The following is a 24,165-nucleotide window of genomic DNA, read 5'->3' on the forward strand; positions in this document are numbered from 1 at the left end:
GTTCTGTGGATGAAACATGGCGGCACGCTAGGCTGCTGTCCCTCCAAGCTGGTTATATTTTTCTGTTACTATGGTTCCATTTAGAACAGTCTTCGTGGCTAATAAGTTGGAAGAATCCTTAACTGTGTTCAGAAAGAAGAGCAGAGGGTCCATGGTCAGAAGCCATTCACATATTAAAGCCTTTGGTATTTATTGCTAAATTGTCTACCACAAAAATGGTAAAGTACAAAAAAAAATCAAATTACAATTCAGTCTATAGTATTGGGAATAGGCAGGGCAGAATATCCTCTTGCTGTATAAACTTACTGTTGGTTCATATAATCAGTATCCATTGATCATACATACATACATGCATACACACATACATGCATACATGCATGCATGCATACATACATGCATACATACATACATGCATGCATACATTAACATATATGTAATGTTAAAACTTCTTTTATGCTTTGCTTAGTATTTATGCTCTACCTCATAAAAGGTTTGGACATGGCTTTTTTTAAGATGAAAAATTATAAAATGAAAACGGGCTGAAAACAACAGCAGGTGTACAGAACAAACCTGGTAAGCTCATGGTCCTCAGTCTCTGATTTCCAGTGACAGATGGGGCAGGGAAAGACTTGGGGCTTTAGATTCTTCCAAAGGAGAAGATTAATCTTTCTATTAGCATTTGAAGGAGTTCACTGTAAAAGCGTATCACACGGGTTTTAAACACTGTTGTCATAGTTGTCTCTAGACAAGGAAATTGGAATTCTGGTAGCGATGCTCACACAAGTCTGACTTTTGGAAAGGAAGAATTCTTTACCCAGTGTTCCTTGTCTTTGGGTGTTAAGAGGCCACTGGTCACCATGAGAGGGGATGGCTATGATAAAGTGACCAACTTTTCATTTTCTTATAGTAAGAAGTATCTTAAATTTTCTCTTCCTTCTCCTCCTCCTCTTCCTCCTTCTTCCTCTTTTTCTTCTTCTTCTCCTTTTATTGTTATTTACATAATTTAGTATACATATATAATGTATGCTTTATATATATATATAACTTAATAATAAATTAAATTATTATTTGTGGAAGATGAAGATCTGAACAGATGTTACTTATTATAGTATAATGACAATTTAATTAGCAGCTACATTCCATCCTAACTCCCCACTAAACCTTTCTAGAAAGTTGTAATGTCAAAGTCAAGGATAGAAATAACCCACTCAGATCAGTAGTTGAGATTCTACACGTGTACATCTGTGTCCCCGGGGACTCCTTTAGCTATGCAGCCATAAAACCTTTTCTGTCTCCTGGCCCCAATCCAAGCACTGGTGTTGGGAAATATACCGATGAAGGACACAGAGGCCAAGAAAACTTAGCTATGCTGCCTGAGCCACTCAGGCAATTAGTGGCAGAGATGAGATGGGAATCGCAGACATCTAGTTCCAAACTCCCCACATGAGAATAACAAGCTTCAGACTTGAAAGAGGAAAAAGCAGGGAGCTGGACACGGGAATGTCATATACAATGGCCAGAGAAAGAAGAGGGTGTCCATCCAGGGCAGAGAGTTGGTGCTCAGCAGTGGAGAGGCTGCGGAGGAGAAACTGAGGGATTGTGGGATAGGATCAGCTGGGAGACTGGTGTGTAGAATGGACTTCAAGAACAACTAGAAACGACAGCCATTGGCCTAGAAAAGAAACCAAGGGGTGGAGGCAGGGAGAGTGTTTTATAGGAAGCAGACTACATGTAGCTGTACCCTGACCCACGAGTTTCAGATGAACATTGAGGAGCTGAAAAGAAGGCTTCCTACAAGGAGTCTCTCTCTCTCTCCCTCCCCTCCCTCTCTCTCATGTGTGTATGTGTATATGTGTGTATGAGAGAGACAGAGACAGAGATGGAGACTGAGAAAGGAGGTTAAAAGACTTATTAGAGGTGGCTGAGATGACTGTCACATGTGCTTGGGACCTTCGGAGAGTTCTAGCATCTGTCCCACCAAAACATTTGTCTATCTAGCTTACTCAGTAAGACCCTCTTCTGGATATGGGGTTTACCATGGCCTCTATTTACCCAAATTCTGTTTGTTGAAATAAACTCAATAGATGGTACTTGTTGCTTGCTACCTTAGGTACCAGTCTCTCAGAACTGATCAGTGGGTTGCTGTTGGTGCTATTGCAAGGAGGGGTAACTAGTGAGGCAGCTCACAGTCTGAAACAACCTGAGCTCCAATCACAAGCCTGCCTGGTCCATGTGGTGACCTAGAGGGAATGAGAGTGAGGTATGGCCTGTTCATCAGACTTCAGACTCACGGCCTGGCAAGCACTCACTCCTGCCTAAGAGCAAGGCTTGGCAAAGTTCGGTTCATCCTTCAGGGGCTTCCCTGCACTTGTATAGTAAACACCCTGCTTTACCTATAAAATCTGCCAAGTGGCTGGGAATTAGGCATACACATAAGGAAAGTCCATAGGATTGGATATTATATAGAGATTTTTAAAAATCAAATTTTAGAATACTCACTCAGAAAGGTGGTATTATCAAAGGAACCTCAAAAATATGCCACAAATAGTGAAAAATGTATATTCACATGGTGTGGCCTCAAAGAAGTGCAGGGGTGTGCACCTGCTTGACTGTTTCGCTGGGAGGTTACCTGACTTTGCCCATAATAACCTTACAGTTTAAAAAGCTAGAGTTGAGTCTTGTTATTTGTGGCAGTTAGAGTTTATAATGTTGCCATGGATACAGTATTAGCACATCTTGAGCCATTGCTCCCAGGGAGGTTCAGGGTTTGACCCTATGAACCTTCAGCTACACTTCTATCAGCTGATCAATAAGCAAACTAGATTTTTGTGTGTCTCCTGTTTAAGGTCACTTTGTCTTGTGCATGCATTTCTCATGAATAACGAATTGCATGCAATATTTCTTTACAAATAAGGGTTTAACATGTTACTAACTCTGGGTTATGTCATAGATTTCTCTGGCTTTCCTCTTTATGATGTTCCTGTCATTACATTTCAAAAAAATCAGCCATTGGGCTGGGGATGTGGTCAGTTGGCAGGGTGCCCACCTGACGTGCATAAGGCCCTGGCTTAGAGCTTCAGCATGACTTGGACATGGCGGTGCACCCCTGTGATCCCAGCATTTGGGATGTGGAGAGAAGAAAGCAGGAGGACCTGAAGTTCAAGTTCAGGCTCAGCTATACAGTGACTTTGAGGCCAGCCTGGGGTACATGAGACCCAGTGTCAAAGAAACATAAACGCATGATTCCCAGGTTCAGCCGCTTTCCCTGTAACATCATTGTTCACTATAAAACCTTCCAGAGCTTCCTAAGTGTGAAGATCGGCAAATATATTCTTTTTCCTGATTTACCTGTTTGTAGGCAAAAATTTTTCTCAACCTATAAGGGTTTAACCTCTTCTCTAGCCCACCACCCACCAGAGGTAATAGAAAAGAAATGATATGAGGATACGGGAAAGTGAACCTGTTTAGAAATATTTCTTTGGAGTGATTCCTATCTTCTTTGTTCTCAGTCCAGTTCAGTAGCAAACACAACACCTGAATCAGCAGCTGCAGTCGGGTCCACTCAGTAGACAACACTCACGAATCAGCAACTGCAGTTCAACCCAGAAGAAGCCGTGAAGCTCTCCGACCAGCCTGAGTCTAGCCAAAGTGGCAAGAAGCTGCAGGACCATCACAGGAAGTTCTTCATCGAGTTTCTCTCTATGAAGTCACCACAAGCGAAGCTCAACAACACAATGTAAGGTGAACCAATAATACATGAGTGTCAGCAAACAGTAGTGAGGTGGAGCAAAGCGAGCCAATGCTCGAGCTCCCACTGACTGCCATATTTATATTCCTTCTAAACATCATGTATCCTTCTGCATGTCTGCTTTAGCAAAATATCCTTTCACATGTGTGCCCAGCAAAATATCATTTGACATAACTGAGTTTCCAAAGAGAACAGAAGCTTCCTCTTCACCTGTTGTTGATTCTCTAACCCTGAAGTCATTGCTGACAGTATAAGCCCCATGCCTGTGTGTACAGTGTCTCTATAAGATACCACAGTGTGTATATGGTCCCTGTAACATACCACTGGCTCTCTTACACTGAGGCCAGAGTCACCATTGCAGCCATCTTGGACATTTGGAGACAGAAGGCAGCAGCTGCCTTGCTATCCTTGGAAACACACACACACACACACACACACACACACACACACACACATAGCAAATCAAATCATGTCTCTCCTCCACTGTCTAAGACAAACCAAGCAGGCTCCCTGAGTGTGAGAGAGACGATGATAGATTCATTCACACATATCAGCCCGTGAACACCGCAGCCCAATGTAGACACTAACAGGAGCTGTCCGCTGCTCCTGTCCCATGGATAATTGAAACCCTTTGATGATCTTTCTCATCTGATAAGTTACATGCCTCTAAATTCACCAAAGTACCATTTTCAACAGCCTGCACGGTGCACCCTCCTCTGGGGAATTATAACCTGTAAAGTTTAATGGCATCTAATATGTTTTGTGTTAGAGAGCCATAATTTCCAATAGAAGTCCATTATGTCAGGCTTTTTCTTTTCTTTTCTGCATGGAATTTTATGGTTAAAGTGCTGAATTAAAGCAAGATGTGTGGAAACCAGGGGGTGCACTGGTGACTGGGGCCTCTGTCACAAATGGCAGGTCTGCTTTGAGGGGAGTCCCACACTTGGGGAGATCCTATTTCACTTCCCTTGGCTTGAGCCCCACCCAGCACCTGGGCAAACAGACCCCTCAAATCCTGCAGGCAGCCCTGCCTGCCAGTGCTGCTTCGCTGCTTTGGAAGGCTTTAATTTAATTAACAATAAGCAGCATCAATAACACAGCACAGCCCTCTCCCAGTACCGCCTTGGATTTCAGGCCCCAAGTACCAGCTGTTCCGTTTGCTCGCTCCCGTCCACCCACACATCTTCTCACAAGTCCTTTGCTTTGGTGACTGTCTTATATGGCCTTCTGGGCTCTTCCACTGTCCCCTGAGAAACAGGGCCTCTTCTGCATGCAGCTTGCCTTTAGCTCTGTCTTGTGTTGGGGATACCTGATTCCATAGCTAACAAAAGCCTGCTTCTGTTTAGTCTTTCTCCCCAAGAGTTTTGACATCTTCTGATCAAAGTAAAGTGCTTGGCAAAATGGAGTATCTTCAGCCAGCAAGACGGCTGGTCAAGAGCCTGTATGAACGGACAACCACAGAAAGGGCTTAAGGATACAAAGGAGAGGCTTCTCCAGATTGTCTGCACCAGTGGGGAGGGCCAGGACACCTTGTTAACATCAGGGATGCAGAGAAAACAGCTCCTTATAAAAAGATCCAGGACTGGAAGCTGGCTCAGTCAGTAAGGGGCTTATCTTGCAAGCATGAGAACTGAGTTCAAATCCCCCTTATGATACTTACAAAAATCTGCCTGTGATGATGTGAATTTGTAATCCCATTGCTAAGGAGATGGAGACGGACAGAGCTCTGGGGCTGGCCAGGCCTAGCCTGGCCTACTTGATGAGCCCTGGACTAGTGAAGAAACCCTGTCTCAAAAACCAAAAACGATGGCACCTAAGGTGTGACATTTGAGGTTGCCTTCTGGCTTCCACACATGAGCAAACACACCCCCACAGCTTTGTACACCACGCAAAACACACGCACGCACACACTCCAAAAACCATCCAGCCTGCCAGTGACACTGCGGGAAACATAGGGGACGGTGCTTTGCAGAGGTCTAGCTACAGTATTTCTATGGTGGTCTGTGATCATTGGAGCTCTGTATAGCCAAGCCAGCACTCCCTCCTTGGACAGTTATCGTTGGCGCCCATAGAGGTTTGTAATCTATAGAAAAGCCACAAAGATCCAGCCATGGCACTTCTGCGCCTGTAAAAACAGCTCTGCTCTGTGATTCCTCAGCCCTCAGAGGCATCAAAGTTTACAAAGGCAACATCTGAGCTGTGAGCAGCCTGTCTGCTCCAAAAATAACAGGACAAAGAGATAGGCCACATCAGTCAGTGCATGGTGGGAATACAACTTAAGAGACTTCACACGTGCAAGGGGCCAGCAGATTATCGCCTCGTGCTTCCCTACTGAAGCAGCGTGAGCAAAGTTCTGCTAAGCCGCATAGGGCAGCGCCTCTGTGACTGACACCACCCCAAGGATGACGCCCCCCCCCCCCAGAGCAGCTGCCCAGAACCAATGGTTTGAGTTGGCCAGTGAAAGGCCAACAGAGATGCGTCTACCTGTATCCGCTTGCTCTCCTCTGCTGTGTGGCTTGTCTGACCTCAACTGTTGTATAGACCTGAAAACCATTCATTTCCTGCAGATCCGCTCATTGACAAACGCTCTTGCGTGTGAAAGTGTGTTGTGTATGTGTGGTCTGTGCCACAAAGGTACACGTGAGTGTGCATATATCTGTATGTGTGTTTAGAATACAAGTGTTTGGAGTGTATATGTGTGTATGTGGGGGGTGTACTTAGGTGTACGTGTATGTTTACGCCTGTACAAATGTGTGAGTGTGTATTTGTGTGTAGTGTTTCTGTATGTATCAGTGTGTGTGTGTGTGTGTGTGTGTATTTCAATTAATTTATATAAATAGGTTGGAGTATTTTACCTGAACATTCTGGCCCTAAAAGTGTTTCAGATTTTAGAGTTTTTAATATATTTACATCAGTGTTGCCAATAAACGAGCACTCCTAATCCCAAACTGCAACAGCCTATGTGCTCCAACATGTGAAGCTTTTTCTTCAGCAAAGCTTGCTCTTTCATACTTGCACACATATTGACAATGCGTTCTGGTCCCTGCCCCCTTCCCATCAGCCCACCACTCCTCTCCTCTGTCAACCTTGTTCAAACCCCTGTTTATGAGGTTGGGTTTCTTTCGTGTGTCACAGAGTTTAATCTTGACTGTCTGAGTGTCTAAGTTTGGATCAGACCCTGTGGTCTCACCAGTGAGAACCAGTGGGTACCAGTGGCTCACACTGGATACCAGGCTTTTCCCTCTTCCAGAATTTGGTAGCCAACAGATCAGCAGCAGTATGTGGTAGGGCCTTGTGAGTTCCTGTCCCCCTCCATAGTCAGAAGGGCCTGACCCAGCATCAGAATGCACAGCTGCTTCAAGCTGTGGTTGTCATGTCCATGCTTAGAGAATGGTGTTTTGCATCCTTATTCCAATCCTGCACCTCTTACATTCTGCCCACCTCCTCTTCCACGGTATTCACCGAGCCTCCAGAAGTGATGCAAATGTCTTTTGTAGGGCAGTGCCCTTGACTGCCCTTTATTCTCAGCATCTTGTGCAGTCATGGGTCTTTGCATTTTTCTGCATTCACTGCATGAGAGACTTCTTTAATTTAGGCTGAGAGTAGCTCTTGGCCATGGTTATAAACAGATATTTAGGCTATGGTTTGATGCTATGTCATTTAGCTAAGCAACCATCTTAGGTTCCCCCACAGGGTCGAAGGCCTTTTCAGCAATGGGGTTGGACCTGGATTATAGTCTTAGGCAGGGATTCTGTCTTGTAGAGTGAGACTGGACACTGTGAGGGGTACTGGTTATTCCATAACAGCTCTGCCATCATTATACCAATGGATGCATTTGCCTGATTATGTTGGCATTCCTTGAACATAAACAAACTTGGAACACTTTAGGTTTTGGATCTTCAGACCAGGGATGCTCACACATGTTGGCCATGTCATAGGTACTGGGTATTTTTCGGATTTCATGGATGCATGACTACGCGCACCATCTTTACCTGATCTACCTGCAAGACGAATTGCCCTCTTAAGTATGACTCTTGATAGAAACCCAAAGCAGGGAGTTGTGACTGGTGGGACACAGGGAGAAATACCAAGGAATAAGGAAACATACAAATGAATGATAACTGTGAAGTTGGCTTGGGTCCCACTAGGACTGAAGTAAAAACTAGTTCTACTTGTTGGGCACACTTCTCCTGCCCTGGCTCCACTGCTCACTAGCTGGTGATAATATTTGCTACAACACTTTGAGGACTCCCAGCAGGTCCATTCAACTGCCTCCAAACATTAATCACCTCTGGCCCATACTGCTGTCCCTTTGGGATGTCGCTAAAGCCACTGGATCTTACTAGGGTGACATCTCCGTATCCATGGAGCCTGGACTGCTGGGCTCAAGAGTCTCCCATGAGCCTGCTGTTGCTTCTCTCTTGAGCTAGCCCAGATCACCATCTACCTCAGTTCAGGGTTAGCTTTTCCAAGAGGTATGTTCGGCTGGCTCAGCATTTCTAGTAGCTTCCAAGGCATGTGCCTGGAGCTCAGGCTCTGAGACCGGTACCAGGGAGGGTATCTTGTGTTGGATGAATAACCTCTGCCTCCAAAGAGATGCCTCCAAACTTCCCTTTCCTCTGAGTGAGCTCCTATTATGGTATGGTGCTGCCAGAGAAAGAAGGGGTCTAGAAGGCACTACATGGGACCATGGGAAAATCCATACAAACATGCGCTGGGCCAAGAGGCCCATAGAACTGATACCCACCTTGGCCAGTGCCAGCATCAGGGAGACTCCACCATAATGACCTCCAGGCAATGCTGGAGCCTGGACCAGGAGCCAAAGCAAGGTCACCTGGTAGAGGGGCTGGGGAACTTCCTCAGGGCTATCCAGAGCCAGAAGCAAAATGGTTTCCATGTTCTCCCCACGACACAAGCTTGTCTAAGATGGCTGCTCACGCGCCATCTGTGTGAAGAACCTAATTCCACTGGAATACCCTTCTTGGGTGATATGGCTTTGCTGAGTCTCACTTTCAGCCCCTACTGAGGAAAACTCACAGTCCAGACGTTAACACTTGCATGGGGCTGCCCTTCTCACACACCTCTCATCGGGCCGAGGTGCAGCTTAGTGGTGGCAGTCACTCACCCATCACGTGCAAGGTCCTGGCTTCAATCCTCAGTACTGCAAAAACAACCACAGGGGTCTGAGTGTAGCTGCCTGTGGAGTGCTTGCCTGGCCTGTGTAAGGGCCTTTGCTCCAGTCTCAGTACAGGCTTCTCCGAGTGGTTTTTCACGCCTGGGTTATTCTCATTCAGGAAGCAGAGGCTCCAGCCTGTGCAATTTCTGCTTATAAAGTTCCTTGGAGGTTCACTTGTTGGCTTTGCCCTCTGCCAGTGAATGCTGCGTATGACCTTTTTGTGTGATTGGTGCCCTGGTCTGGCCTGCCCTCCCAAGCATTTACAGGAGAGGAGACAACCTGAGATGACCTGCGTCTATGCCTGGCCAGGCCCACAAGGCATCTTAAAAGGGCTTTTTCAAATAGAAGCTGGCCTTCAAGAGTCTGGCATAGACTGTTTATGCTTTTTCTGTTGCTGTTCTTGAGTTCCACAGACAGGGTGATCCCTAAGAAACAAAGGGTTATTAATTTGGTGTGGCGTTTAGTTACATTAACTTGATACAATGTAATCATGTGGGAAGACAGTCCCAATGAGTATTGTCTGTATCAGATTGGTCTGTTGAGGGTTGTCTTGACTACGATAGTTGATGGCGGAAGACCCAGCCCACAACGTGTGACATAATTCTCATTCCCTGGGTTTGGGACTATGTAGGAGTAGAGACGCTGAGCTGAGCATTGAGCATGCGTGCCTCGATGCTTCAAGTTCCTGCCCACCTTAACTTCCCTGCAATGATGGTCTGCAACCTGTGAGCTAAAACAAACCGGTTCTCCCTTAGGTTGCTTTTATCAGTGTATATTATCAGAGCAGCAAAAAAAATGAAACCAAGTCACTTGGATTTTGAGCTAGGCAGTCCTAGAGTTTGCTGCTGGCATCTGAGGGGGACCTACTGCCAGATCATCATGGCAGTGATGTCCCACAGGAATGCTGACCTTACTCACTAGCTAGCTGTCTTCTCTCTTCCTCTTCTCTTGCCGTTTCTTCCTCCCAGTAGCTGACACAGCCTGCCTGATGATGCCTCCTTAGCCACCTTGGGTAGCAACTGACCAGCAGTCCCTAGCCACCGTGGCCCAGGCTCTGCAGTCCTGCTCCTCAGAGAATCCTGTGGCCTGGCCTTCAGTTAGAGCTCACTGAATCTGCAGCCGACTGCAGTGTGACTGCGGGTCTGAATTTGCGGTTTGCTCACCTGAGCTGCTCATGGGATAAGCTTCTAGATTTGTCTCCAGCACTGGGGCCAGGCCTTGGATTGGTTGTTAGGATATTGGAGATCCTTGTTAGTGATGTGTGTTCTCAGGGAAGTGGCTTGAAGGGGTGCAGGAGATCACAGCCACATATCAGGGCAAGCTTGCTTTGAGGTCCCCAAGCCTGTGGGTGGGTGGGTAATGGGAAGCCCCCAGTAGCATGGACACTTCAGTGCAGTGTGGTCGAAGTATGGCTCTGTCTTGTTCTAGTAGAACAGCCAGGAAGGGGCCTCTGAGTGTCATGGAAATGACTGGATGATGTCTTGCATCTCAAGCAGTAGTAGGCACACAACAGGCACAAGTCCCGATATGGGAAAATGTTTGCGTACCCAAGTTAGTGACTTGTGAAATTAGAATCTGCCACAAGTAATTGCTGAATCCAGAGAGAGGTTCCCCAGAGCGCCATTACCAGGTGTTGGCATTTGTCTTCTCTGGCGTGTGCATGGCACTTCTCCTGCATGAATGAACACATTAACTAACTCTCCACAGAGCCCACGAGGTGGGCCTGAGACCTCCCTTTCAGAGACAAGGAATGTGGCACCTGGAGAGGTGGGTGACTTGGCTAATTCTATCCAGATAGTTGGAGCAGAATTAATTTTAAAGTAGGTGTGCTTGCCTGTGGCACCAAGGTACAGCCTCTGACTGTACTCAGGAGAGAGAGAGAGGAAGGAGAGGGGTGTGGCCCTGGGAACCATGGAAACTCTGGGAGAAGGAAAATACAGAGAAAGAGATAGACATACATACAAGAAGAGGGGAGAAGGATGAGAAAGAGGGAAAGCACAGGGAGGGGGAAGGAGGGAGAGGATGAGGACGAAGAGAAGAAAAGTGAAGGGGGAGGAAGAGACAGGCGAAGAGGGACACATGGAAGAAACAGGCTTCAGGTGTGCCCTCGGAAAGAAAGACCTCAGAAGCCGAGGAAGAAAATATTCTAGAAAAGTCAAGTTTGCCTGATTTTCCAGGGTTACCACCTGAGTCCTGGTCCTCACTGGACTTGATGGTTGAGACATCAGTGGTATCAACAACAGGAGTAGTAGAAAGAGCTCTATGAATTCAGGCCTCGGGCATGGCTGCCAGATATTTAAAAAAAAAAACAAAAACATTTCTTTCCTGAAAATGCGATAAGATGAAACAAAGCTCTCTTGAGTTTAATGATGGCGTGGATTGTTTGAAATGCCAGCAGGGAGGCTGGAGTGACACACAGCAGTTAAGACAGTTACTGCTCTTACAGAAACCGAAAGCTTGCTTCCTAGAACCTATGCTGGGCTACTCTCAACCACCTGTAACTCCAGCTCCAGGGGATCCAAAGCTCTCTTCTGGCTTCCATGGGAACCCACAATGATGTGCATAAACCCAAATACACACACACACTCGCACGCATACACACACAGAGGCACACACAAGGAGGCACACATAGACATAGACACATATACATAGACACACACAGACAACATAGAGACTCACAAACACACAGAGATAAACAAATGCAGACCCAGATACGGATACACACACACACAGATACATAGACACACAGAGAGACACACAGATAAACACACACATACACAAGTACAGATACACTCAGACATAAACACAGAGGCACAGATACACACAGATACAAACAGACACACACACACATAGAGATACACATGGATAAACATACAGACATACACAGACACAGATTACACAGACACACACACAGACACAGGGACACACACACACACACACACACACACACACTTGTTTATAACATAAATATAAGACGGTACTTTGGAAGGTATGGAGCCTAGCAGTGTGGCTTCTTTCTCTTCTTTCCCCAGGAGAGTTCCTATTTGCGGGTATCTTGCCTTTCTGGATGCGGTCAGAGTAAAGCTGCTCTTGGATGTGTTTGCTGAAGGAGGATGTAATTAGAAAACCAAATCTGCAGGCAATCCATGAAAAGCACTGGGCTCATTTCCCTAAAGTGGTAATTGTCAATAGGAAGGCAAACACTGTGGATTAGACTCCTGGATGAAATCCACTCTCCAGAACGCAAGGGTCATTTGTTTTCACAGAGCTTGCAAACATCAATGTTGACAGGCAGGAGGAAATGGAAGTGGGCCCAGGGCTGGGCAGTGCCCTTGATCCAGGTGGCCTTGTTTACCTGGGACTATTGTAACCTGACAACAAAGGGGGAGAGAACCCCGGGGTCTGGTTGTCCTCTTGCTAGGCCTCACATGCTGTGCTGGAACATGTGGATCCCTCTCCCCCACACCTGTCTAAGTCTGGCCCCCTATTTCAGACCTAGTTTCCATGGTTCCCAGGGCAGGTGTGCACAGCCACAAACGTTGTTTCTTTCTGAAATGCTCCCCGTGACCTTCCTGTGACCTCCTCATGACCTCTCCCCTATGCCTCCTCTTGGTTTGCTTTTACCTTGGCTGACCTTCAGAATCATTTACATAAGTGATTGATTACTTGGCAAATTCTTCTATTCATAGAGAACAGGACAATGCTCATAGATTTATTATGATTTATTAACTCAGCCATTCAGACACTTGTTTGCCTTTTATTTAAGGTGAAGGTTTGCCTTGATGTAAACATGGGCCACCCATCCGCCTTGATGTTTTGTTTGGTTTAAACATGGGCCACCCATCCCGGTGCTATGGGTAAAGACTCACTGGCTTTCCTGGCTGCCTGGCTGGGATGCAGTCTCTGTAGATGCTTCTTGTTCACAGGAACTTAACAGGGCCCCCAAATGGCTTCTCCCCATTTCTTTCCATACGGGGTTTTAATGCCTTTGACTCTAAAGGTCTCTAAGCCCCCAGTGTTGAGAGGATCCTCCTTCCAGGCTCTGGGAAGTCTCTGGTTTATGTTCTCAAGCCTTCTTTATGGTGGAGCTTTGCCAGTAAGATGCCCTGCACATTCCAATGGGCGGGGGCTGGGGGAGGGAGGACGGCTGTGGCTCCTTGTGTGGCTTTCCTTTCTTCCAGGAAATCTCATTTCCAGGGTCCTGACTTCTAACTCCAGTCTCCCTAGCAGCCTCCTCTGTGTCCTTGAAACCCTGGTGGCTACAAGTTCTACCCTTTTGCTTTTTCTCTCATGGGCAAAACCTACATCTGGCCAGGTACCATATCTTTGCATCCTCTGAGGTCCCTGTAGCTAAGTGACCTTTCCCCCTCCCCCCACTCACTCCTTACCTTCCCTGGACTTGTGTGGCTCTTACACACACACCCTCTGGGAAATCTTGGTCATTCTCTAGCTCAGTAGCTTTATTAACGTTGAAATTCTTCGGGAGATATGAGAGCATCTCCATAGAAGCACCTCCCTGTCCATGAAGGTCCCACTTGACCCACCTTCTGGCCTTCCTTTGAAGGGCTTCGCTGGAGCTCCAGATCATCTTGAGAGAAATTCAATCTCTTTACACTATTTCCCCATCCCTGCTCCCTGGTTACACTACCATGCATTGATGCATTCCCAGCTCAGGACAGAAGATAGAAGAGCCAGAGGAGGTAGGAAATGCTGTGTGTGTGCACAACCTCTCTGAGGCATCCTTGAGGCTTTGTGAAGCATTTATGATACCTGCATGGATTACTATACCATCCACCAGGTAAATGGATCTCCAGTCCCCTCCTCTCCAAAGAAATACTGGGGATGAGCATTCCATCCCTGTAACAATCTAATCCTTCGGGGCTTTCCAAGATTCACCTGATGGGTAGAAAATAGCAGTGGCAGGAAGATTATTAACCACTTCCACTGCTTTTCAGATGACCTGACTTTTAGAAGCTCTGGACCAGGGATGCAGACCACAGCTATCACCAGTACCTCCTCAGGTATGCAGGCACACAGGAGTTGCAGGCCCGGAGGCACCCATTCTCCACCCAGGTCTGTAGGCAGACATGTGCCCAGCCTCCCAACCCCATTGGCAAAATGGAAACAGGCTTGCTTAAAGCCAGTTTTTTGCAATTCTTGGCTCGCCTGTCAGTTTGGCTGTTCTAGCCATCAGCCGTCTCGGTACATGACGTCAAGCACAGAGCTGAAGATCAGAGCAACATTGTCTCCCCACATAGCAAACGTGGTGAGCCACCATCCAGCACCATTTATCTGTCACACCATTTAAGATCATTTTGCCCCCACAGGGGCTTGACCTCTGCTGGCTGCAGACCATTCTGGTTCATCCTGAGGAGCTGTCTGTCCCAGGCTTTCTCTCTTATTCCAAGCCACCATTACCACAAGAGTCTCTGGCACCCTGGTCCCTGATCTTCCCAAACACTTTCTCTCCTTATAACTTCCAACCCTATTTTCAAAATATGCATCCTAGCATTTTTCAAATTGCGATCCTCAGCCATGAGTGCTGTGATTTAATAGATAATGTGTCTGGCCTTTGCTCAAGAACTTCAAAGCCTTAGGAATTTCCTGAATGATGGAGAGTTCTTAGTTATTCGCTAAAAAAATCTCCTGCCCAATTGGGGCTGAGGTTTCCAAGGGAGTGGCTGGCTAGGATCAGGATGGAAAGACAGGAGACTTGATTAGAAGGTTGGGATGTACAGCTCCGTGCCCTGAACTCTAGTGAGGAGAGAATAGATCCTGTGGCCAGTGACTTCATCCATCCATCAGTCCTGTCTAGGAAATGAAGCCCTCAATAAAACTCCAGAAACCAGACTCCAGGAAGCCCCACAGATGAGATCATGTGTTCCCTGCCCATCTCCCTCACCCAAGACCTAAGGCTGTCTATATCTTCAGCTGACTGTTCCTTTAGATCCTGTAATATAAACTGTAATTAATGTTTTCTTGAGTCCTGAGGAAGTTAACAAGTTTGAGCATGGACCACAAAAATCTAGCTTTAGTCCATTTCTGTTACTATCACAAGATACTTGAAGTTGAACATTTTATGAAAAATAGAGGCTTATTTAGCTCATGATTCTCGATACTAGGAAGCCTAAGAGTGTGGTATGGGGAGCTTCTAAATATCTAGAGAGCTGGATCTCTTCCCTGGGCCATTTGACAGGGCAGAGACAGCCCAAGATGAGGTAGAGCAAACGTGCTATGTCTGATCAGCTTCTAAAGCCACAAATCTGTCATGGTTCTCCGGACTTATGATCTCATCTACTTGAGGTTACCTTCAAATAAAATTAGCATATGCAATTAGAGACTAAGATTCAGATATGCAGCAGAGTGAGAAGATGAAGTCAGCCTGGAGATATTTGTAGGTAGCATATCCACAGAAATGGTTCCCCTGAGGGGACCTTGACCTTCAGTGTGTGGAATGGGATACTAAGTCCAGGTAGTTAGTGCCAAAGCTGAAGAACTCTGCCCTTCCCTTGGATGGGGGGAAATCTACCAGGTAGGTGATAGCCTCAGAGCTGAGTGGGGAGGTAGGAAAGCCAGTTGGTGTCAGCAAAGATTGCAGACCCAAGCCCTGGAATGCTAGTAAAACTGTAGGTTCAAACTGTAGACCAGATCACATGGGCTAGATTCCTCATTTACGGAGAGCCTTAGTAAGACTTGACACCGTTAGAATCTGAGAACTCTTGGACATCTTAAAGCTCCGTGCCAGGTGTAAGCAAGCAGAGACTGGGAGGGAAACCTCTTCCCACCCCACCCCACCCCAGACATCCCCCTGCGCTTCCTGCTGGTATTCCTTGTCAATGTTTGCACTACGGTCTGGCCCATGCCATCCATTCAGTACCGAGCTATGCTTTCTTCATCATGGTCATAGACTCGTCTAGAATGGAGAGCCACGTGTTTCCTTAAGCATCCTTTCTCCCCGAGGATTGCTTACAATATTTCCAGTTTGTCGTTGTTATTAATTACACATTGTGCTGAAAAGCTTTGTCTCTGGAGCTCTTACGGGGTTTGTTTGTAATACCTCGGGCTTCCCAGAAGTTAGCTAACTCAGCCTGTCTGCACAGATGGCTGCAGAGCGCCCGATGAAGAGCCGACCGCTGGTTGCCTAAGAGACCGTGTTCCTATACCTTCTCTGGCGGTGCTGTTTATTTTTTTAAACTTTGTTAACTTGATAGGTCAAAATGGTATGTAATTATTTTAATTTTATTTATCCCATCCCCAATGTTGCAGGAAATCTGCCCAAGTGTCTGTTTACTAATTGAGTTTCCTTTGTGAATTCCTGGCTCATGACCCACAGCCCTTCGGGTTGGAAGAACATGCCATTTTGCTGTGCAATGAACTCCCTAACAAAGTATTTGGAAAAAAAATTGCTATGAAACCATGTTATTTTTTAATGGCATCAGCACTTAAAATGATTATCTGGACAAAATATGAGCACTTTTTTCCCCTTAATCATTTATTTTATTTTTTGAATGTAGAAGGATTATCCGGATGCTGGGGTTTTGTTTTCTTACGGAGATAGATAATTTAAAAAGTCCTTCTTTAAGCCATCTAGGCATATTTTGATGTGTGGTATGAAGTCATCTAAACAAATTATTTTCCTAAATGTCATTGTTCCAAAATTATCTACAAAAGAAATTTCCCCTTCCTGTCCCCATGTCCTGGGATAGTGGCTCTAGAAGTCCTCCAAAGACGATGGATGTCACCCATGGGCAGGCCTGTGCCTCACAGCTCAGCAGGGCGCTCAGACTTCCTGGAGTTTGAGAACAGCTACTAGAAACACTCAGGGAGAGCTGGGGGGATAGCTCAGTGGTGAGAGCAGTTACTGCACAGGCCTGAGAACCCTGGAACCCAAGTAAAAGCTGGTGTGGCCACACACACACATATGTGACCACAGGACTGTGAGGGGCAGGGGGTTATTGGCTGCCATCTTGGCTCTAGTTTCAGTGAGAGAGACCCTATCTCACGGAGTAAGGAAGAGAACAGAAAGGATACCCATTGTTCTCTTCAGACCTCCATGTGTACTTGGGCTCAGAAACACCTATGTACACATACACAAATCTATGTACACATACCAAAACATACATACATTTATATGTACATGCATATACACACATATGTACACATATATGCATACACACATGCAAGTATGCATGCACAAGAAAAATATGCAAGAGCTGACCTAGGCATGTGCTTGTGGTCCCATCTACTCTGGAAGACTATGGTGCGGAAGACACGAGCTCAGGAGTTCAAGGCTAGCCTGTGCAACCTGGTTCGATCCCCATCCCCAAAACAAAACAAAGCAAACAAAAGACAAAGCAAAACCAGAAACAACCAACTGCAGAAAGGAGGTAAGGCTTCAAGTGGCAGATAAAAGCAGAGCAGTCTTGGCAGGACTGGTATAAGTGGTCTCTCCCAAGCCTGCAGAGACCAATGCCCGGTCTCCATCACTTCCGATGGCTCCTGTGCACCAGGAGCCTCTTCTCTCTAAGATGACCACAAAGCTTTGGGTCGTCTGAGTTGATCACATCAGCACCTTCCTGTCTACACAGGTACCAGGTGTCTCAAACCATTAGTTGGTCTCATGGTCCCTCACTTGGGAATCTCCAGAACTTCCTGAGGTAGCCCTCACCCCCTCTTCTACCTGGCAATACCTGTTTCTTGATAATTGGCTATGGAAGTCCCTCATCAGGAAGCTTGGGACTTCCCTCCTGGATTAAGTATCTGTCCAGCAACCTAATGATCAAGTATACATGATCATATGTATATAATATCATATGTGTACATCATCATGACTTCCCCCTCTATAGATGGCACCTCTTTATAAACAGGATGTTTTACTCCCTATAGCCCCAACTGTAGAATTTTCAGGAATGATACAGAGTATATGAATAAACGCGGAAAAGAAAACGGTTTGAACCACGTCTTGCAGTCTTCAACAACCCATGCCCTCCTGATAAGCATAAAAGTTGTGCGGCCCATTAGTTCCACCCCAGGCTGAGCTCCGGGGTCTTCACTGCACTCTTCTGCAGACACCACCAGACTCCTCTACTACCCAAGACACTTTTCTCAAACTTGGATCCTAGAGACTATGTCATGACATAAGCTATAAATTGCTTTGTTGTCCAGCCGTTGAACACAGACTATTTGTGCAAATACCCTGTTCTTCCAAGCCCTCAGAACCTCTAGGGCCTTTGAAACACCAAGACTCTGACAGCTCCTGGGCTGGTAGCAGACGCTAGACAAAGATGCTTGGGCAGAAGCTCAGGAACCACCTCCAGAAACGCATGGACTCCCCGGCATTTGGAGGAGCCTTGGAGGGAGCCTTAGGGCGCTGTAACTCATCTCCCCTAGCCTGGGTGAGCTGGGAGTCACCGTCACCATGGAAAAGAGGATGAGAATGGACCCTGTGCCTCCCGTGTATGCAGAAGGCAGAGGCAGGCACAGCCATCTCTGGAGGAACCAGCCTTTGGAAAGAGCTCACAGGCCTACGATTTGGGACAGGTACAAGGATCCTTCTGTACTGTTGTCCTTAGCAGAAAGGTGACACAGGAAGCCTGCACTTGTCCAGTAAAGCTTGGGGGTGGGAGCTCACTTGTCACAGGAGGAACATGAATTAGGATTGGAGATCTTGACTTTGGGGGTGCTGAGGAATGGGTAGGGGAGTCTGTGGGTCCAAGTGGAATGATGTATTGCATTCTTGGTCAGTGATGGACAGGCTGAAGGCCTGGCACAGAGCCCCCGGACTTCTCAAAGCGCATTTTTCTCACCAACATGGAGGGCAATAAAATAAGATCAGAAGTGGCCTCTAAGGCCCAGCACTTTCTTCCGTTTGTGGCAACAGAGGACACTTCTAAAAATATCTACCCATTTCACACGAGCCATGTAAAAATAAAAGTTTAAGAATGGCCATGCCAATGAACTGAGACATTCTTGGGAGGAAAAATCTCATGTGCCAAATATAAATTGAAAAAAGGAGAAGATACGATGAATGGCCCAAGTAGGGTCATGTGTCTCCAGGGTCTGAGGATGGCCATGTTGGCAGCTGCTACTTGTAGGCTCACCTCTTTTGTGCCCGTAGGTGTTTCTGGCTTTGCTTGCTTTGGGTTTTTGAGATGAGGGTCTCACTAGGTTGCCTGGGCTGGACTTGAACTCCTGGGCACAACTGATCCCTTCCCTCAGGCCTTTGGAGTAGCTGAGATCAGAAGCTCATGGCTCTCTCCAGGTCATCGTGGTCTCTCTCTCTCTCTCTCTCTCTCTCTCTCTCTCTCTCTCTCTCTCTCTGTGTGTGTGTGTGTGTGTGTGTGTGTGTGTGTGTGTGTGTGTGTGTGTGTGTGTGTGTGTGTGGTTATGGTTATATGTACCTGTGTGTGCCTGTGTTCATGTGCACAGAAACACAGACACTGAGGAGGACTGAGAATTGTTGGTGTCCTGCTTTGTACTCTCTTCCTTATTCCTTTGAGACAGGGTCTCTCACAAAACCTGGAACCAAGATGGCAGCCAGTATACCCCACTGCCCCTCTGCTGCTCACAGCTCTGGGGTCACATATGTATGTGCAGCCACACCTAGCTATTTACTTGGGTTCCAAGGTCCTCCTATTTGTGCAGCAAGTGCCCTCACCCATTGAGCTTCCCAGCTCCTCCTCTGTGTTTGTAATGCTGTTCTCAAACTCCAGGAAGCCTGAACATGCTGGTGAGCTGTGTCTTAGTGTGTGTGTGTGGCACAGGCCTGGCCAAGGGTGATGCTGTCGCCAGACATTGTCTTTGGACAATAAGCAGAATAAGGTTCAGAATGGCCACAGCCATCGCTATTGCTCTGAACACAGCAGGATTCTGCAGGGTGGGGGATCTGATTCTTTGTCAATGAATGCGCAGGAGCCCTGACAGCTACCTGCTGCTCTGTGCAAGCATGCATGCACGAGCCAGTGGCTAGCTAATACTCCCTTTTCCCTCGGCGCTTGATGTGAGTCCCTCCCAATGTCAAGGGCACTGGGGTCCCAGAGTAGCAGCCTCATTAGAAGCCTCTCTCTGCCAGCACCTCAATCAAGTATAGTCATTAATTTCCTTTCCAACGTTGAGCTCATGGCCCAGCCAACCTTGCCGCCCCATTCTCATCTACAAGGAATTTGATTAAGGACAGATTAGCTGGAGCTCTGCTTCCCTTCACAGCCCAAGGGGCAGAAAGGTCATAAGCTCTGCTGCACGGTACATCCTGTGGGCACTATAGGAAACTGCTGAAGGTGGAGCTCGGCACTCTCCCAGAGTCCTATTCAGGAAGTGATGTTGTCCTTACTGGTGCTCTGGCTGCAAATACCATGGAAACTCCATCATCTGAAAACACCGATGCCTTTGCAGAGTTCCACTCTTGGGCAGGGCACTCATCTTATCTTGCTTGGGAAATACACATCACTCCACAGAAAGGTCATGGGAATAAGAGATTGCTGAATTCCAAATATCAGAAAATAACAGACAGCATAGGCTGGAGGGCTCTTATCTAGACTGCTTAGGACCAGAGTGCTTTCAGGTTTTTAAAAATTGCATATAGATAGGAAGACAGCTTAGGGATGGGATCAGGTGAAAAAACAAGCCATTTATATTTCAATTTACCTGAAGCTACTTCAGTATGATATGTGTCTTCGATAGAGTTTTATTTCATGAAGAGGCACCATGACCACAGTAAGTCTTACAAAGAAAAACATTTAGTTGGTGCTGGTTTGCAGATTCAGAGATTTAGTCTGTTGATATCATGGTGGGAAGCATGGCAGCATGCAGGTAGACACCGTGCTGGAGAGGGAGCTGAGAGTTCTACATCTGGATAGGCAGGCGGCAGGAAAAGAGAATGACAATGGGCCTGGCTTGAGCATCTGAGACCTCCAAATCCGCCTCCTAGTGACACACTTCCTCCATCAAGGCCAGACCTAATAGTGACACTCCCTATAAGTCTATGGGGTCCATTTTCATTCAAACCTCTCTATTATGTAAATCTGCTCCTTAGCTTTGTCCCATCCCCCTAGGGTAGTTGCGGCAATTTCTACTCATGGAACATCATGACTGTGCTTAAAGCATTTCAGGGTTTTTTGTTGTTATTGTTGCTTAGATTAAGGATGTTCGATTGAATTCTGGATGATCTGAGGATCAGCCAATGACTCCTGGTTCCCTCTGAAGCTGAGGAAGCCTGGTACAAGTTTCACACATCACAAGGACCATTCTCAGAGCCAAGATGTACCAAGTGCTTCTTCCTCGGTTTCCTCTTAGTTGTGGGTCGTCTGATGAGTTAGATGCACGGCAGCCTGTTCCTTCTTAGATCCTCCAATAAGCATCTCTGTCCAAGCATGAAAATTCTGGCTTGGCTATATGGCTAGGGAACTCCAGCCTGGGAAGAGCAGGAGCTGTCCTGTTAGAACAGGCTTCTTCCAGCATTGGTTGCATACTTTTGAAAATATTGCTTCTTCCCTGTGAATCAAAATGAGGCACAGAGACCAAAGCAACCCAGCTTGTGGGCAGGAACTCAGAAAAACTGACCCTTGGTTGTCATTATCTTTACACATAATCTGTGTGTCCCCTCTGCCACTGTCCTGGCTGGGGTTTGATCCTTTGCCATCTATCCCTGATCCACACTCCTCTGCACTTGCCCAGCACCAAGATGGGCATCAACACAATGCACACTGAGCAAAGGATAGGATTTGAACTAATGTCTAATAGGAGTTGCCCATTGTCCTTGTGCCCTCCTCTCTCCCACTCTCAGTCTCCTTAGCTGTGTTGTCTTGTCTCAGCATGGAAGCAGCCACTGTGAAGGATAATTAAACAGGGAACCTGCTGAGAGTTAATCTGAAATAGATATTATTACCCTGTGCCCTAGAAAGAGGGGCATAGATACAGGGTAGTAAGTGGCACCCTTTACACATCTCACACCGAGTCTTTCTCCAGCATGCTTGCTGTAGACCTCAGCCTCTGCCCTGAGCATCCTGAGGTCTTGGGAATAAACTCATTCCTATTCTAGTCTCCATTGGCAGTGCCCATGATGACCCCGGCATGCACTCTGCTATTATCTCTCTGACCTTCTCTGGGTATCAGTTCCCTGGTTGCCACTCAGCTAGTCAATGCCGATACTCCATGGGCCATTCTTTGACTTCTGGATAATTCCCTGGGTGGCCTGAGGCCTCTCTGTCTGCTCAGCCTCAGGTAGAAGGCCTGTGCCATGTCCTTCCCGGCAGGGAACTCAGCTGCTCAATCTGTGGACCAGGTGGTGACTTAGTAGGTCACAGAGGGAGATGCTAGGAGTGTGATTGAGGTGTGTGGGGGTGGAGAGACAAAAGCTAGAGGAAGCCCAGAGAGAGCCTGAGGGCTTGAAAGGCACCTGGATTTTGGAGACAGAAAGGGAGGACTTCATGACTCTTCGTAGGGTGGTAGTGAGGCACAGCAGTCCATGACATCCACACAAGTGTAATCTGAGGCATAGCAGTGCCTCCCTGTCCTGAGATAACTGTAGGTGTCTGGTATCTCTCTGGCCATCACCTATGAGCTTATCTGGTTAGTAAGAAGCCCTTGTGGACATCTGGAACTGGGCCGCAGAAAGACTTTATGTATGCTAACATTCTAAAGTACAGTGTAACTTTTAATGGTTCTCTCCAGCAACCCTGTAAGTTGGTCTTATTTTCCCATTAAATCTAAGTTATATGTGAAGTCACCAGAGGAAAAGTTTGCTAAGAGCTCCACTCAAAGATGCAGGGCCACTGTCCTTGGTGGTCCCTGACACAACAGGGAATCTTGGGCAAATCTCACCCAAGCTGACTTCAAGATGAGGGTCAGGGGGAGATGAAGATGAAGGGAAGTAAGAAAGCCAGCAGCCATTACATACTTAAGACAACTGGCTGCTTAAGAAACCTGAAGCTAAGTTGACTAGACAGCTGCTTCCCAAAGTAACAGGTCACACTACAGTGGTCAGGACCCGGGCCTGACCTTTCAGTGACCCAGGCAAGCTAGGTAGGGAGGTGAAGACATTGCCTAGCTTTGTATTTGAAAAGAAAAGGCGGGGATGGGGGGAAGGTTTGTAGGCTAGAGTCCCACCACAGTCATGAATAGAGCTCTTTCCCTCATGTGGGCTGCTTGAGATCCTCCAAAGGCAAAACCCACCACTGGGTTGTGAGTTTTAAAGCGTTATTCAGCCTATTAACAAGTACACAAATCCTGGCCACTGTGTCTGTGATGAACAAGTTGTGGTCAAACAGGGGAGTGATACGTCTGTAGGGAGTAGAACACAGCCCAGTGTTTGAAGACTAAAGATGGCGGCAGTTCCACTGTGGTTGCTGTTAGGGTAGGTGGTATCCAGGACTGTTGTGGTCAGAAATGGACACCAGCATTGACTGATTTACTATCCAGTTATTTGAACTGTCACAGGGGACAGGGACCCAAGCAAACATCAACACCAGTTGTTACACAAGGGACCCAGGAATTGTCAGAAAAGAGTCAAAACTTTGAAAGACAGGATCATCCCTAGGCAACCCCAACAATTTAAACTCATCTCCTTGTTTTGCCAAGCCACACAAAATAACTATGACACTAAGATTAGTCATTGATTCCCCTCACCCTCCGCTTCAGAATAGCAGTGAATCTCATCCCTAAGATTTCTCCTTTCACTTGAACCCACATGTAGAAACATGCAGTCCTAGTGTGGCAGGACACCACAATTTGGAAAGAAGCCTAGGCCCCAAATAGGAGATCCAATGGCACTGAATTCAAGTTGCAGTTGCAAGCGTTTGCTGGTCCAAGAGTCTGAGTAGTGCTGTCTTCTCTTGCTATCACACATGTCTTCCTTTTCTCATATAACTGTATAATCCTGGCCTGATGCCTGTGCAGAGTGATTCTGTTCAGTAGACTCTTGATAGAGTAGTGTCACCAAACCAGAAAGTTCTTGGTTAATAAAGCAATGTTGAATTCCAAAAATATCCCTTTTAAGTTACACAGTCACAAGATATGCAAGGGGTGTGTCCCTTATGGCACAATCACAGCACTGGGTTTTAATTCTTTGTTGTTTTACTGACATTACAGATGTTAAGCACTATCTTGTTTTTTTTTTTTTTAATGTAACCAATCCTAGCTTATTCTTAAAAGAATTGCAAAATACCTACACACAAGAAGGCAGAAGCCACTTGGAATGTCATGATCGGACCCTTCCAGACTTAGCTCTGCACCTATCTGTAGTGAC

The 24,165-nt window shown here is 46.6% G+C and overlaps 1 long non-coding RNA gene across 1 annotated transcript in view; it reads left to right on the forward strand.

Moving 5' to 3' along the window:
- Positions 1–24,165, forward strand: part of Gm34992 — a 114,033-nt gene that overhangs the window by 55,032 nt on the left and 34,836 nt on the right. Inside the window, exon 3 of the long non-coding RNA XR_878387.2 lies at positions 3,510–3,736. This is a non-coding gene — a long non-coding RNA (predicted gene, 34992). The remainder of the gene's footprint in view (positions 1–3,509; positions 3,737–24,165) is intronic.

Source organism: Mus musculus, chromosome 1 (assembly GCF_000001635.26).
Source record: "Mus musculus strain C57BL/6J chromosome 1, GRCm38.p6 C57BL/6J".
Lineage (NCBI taxonomy): Eukaryota > Metazoa > Chordata > Mammalia > Rodentia > Muridae > Mus > Mus musculus.